The following is a 1,304-nucleotide window of genomic DNA, read 5'->3' on the forward strand; positions in this document are numbered from 1 at the left end:
CTTTACAGAATCGAAGACTCTATATTGGTGAAAATGAAGACTATCAAGTGGGTGACTGGGAGCATCAACATCCCTAGGAAATCAGGATGAAGGATATAGGCAAAGGGGACCCACAACTTCTTGGTTCAGTATTCAGTTTATACTTAATTTAATTCTTAATTTAACTTTAATTCTGAGGACGAATCTCAGTGCCTCCCTAAATTGACTTCTTTGACTTCCAGTTATTCTCTGAACTGAATTCTTAAGAAGTTTTTGCTCTGTTTTGTCAGGATGCTGCTAGTGGGTAATATGCTACCTGGTAAGATAAGTGAATTCTGATGTCATGACAATATTTTCACATCTTCTTTGCACAAAGATAGGTAACTTGTCTTTGTCAATGTTTAAGGGATATTATGTCAATTTGTCAGTTAGTTTAAAAGCCATGAAATGTTGGTATAGATTAAAGAACTGTGGAGTCAAGAAGGCAAACCTATATCTAAGGTATTTATCAATTCAGAATGAGGAAAATCTGCTGCCACCTGTTGTACAAGGGGTCTGATATAATTAACCAATTGCCAGCTGAAAGTCTGATGTCTAGGGACTGATTTCATATAGAGTGCTTAGATGCAGAATGTGTATCTGGGAGGTTAGACACTCACAAGTGGTAGAAGGCAGATCAGTGTTTCTGATTTGGAGCCCACATCATTGAGACTACACATAGCTTATATCTTTCCCCTACAAACCCTATATTCATATGTCTGTTATGCTACCATCTGATTGATATTCATAGTCCAGATTATATCAAAACAAAATTTAGCCTGATCATCTGGATATTAAAATTCTACTCTCTTGTATTGCTTTCTAGTTGGTGCCTGCTTCAACAGGTCTGTTCACATTACTCTTTCTAGACCACCTTGAAGGATCTTTATATCTTTCAGACACTTGGTCAACAAACCCAGACATTTTCCATTGTCTTTGAGTCAACAGATACCCATTATCCAGAGCACTTATTTCTCCATACAAAGGGAAACCAAGTTTATTATTTGGAAATTTAACATTGATTTAAGAGAGGTCGATGACATGAATCAGAACCATCCATTTGTTCATGAAGTACCCTTGTTTTTGACTACTTAGGGTCTAGTTATTACTAGTTTTAGTTAGTTCATCCTCCAAAATTTAAGACATGTTGACTTTGTTATATTCTTTTAATAATGGATAGTTTAATCTGAAAAGCCACCTGGCATCCCTGGTCAAGAGTCAGTATTTTTTCTACTTGCTGAGTAAAGTGAATTGATTTTAAGCTTCTTATTTAAGAAAATGAAGAA

This window comes from Sciurus vulgaris, assembly GCF_902686455.1.
Source record: "Sciurus vulgaris genome assembly, chromosome: 11".
NCBI classification, from domain to species: domain Eukaryota; kingdom Metazoa; phylum Chordata; class Mammalia; order Rodentia; family Sciuridae; genus Sciurus; species Sciurus vulgaris.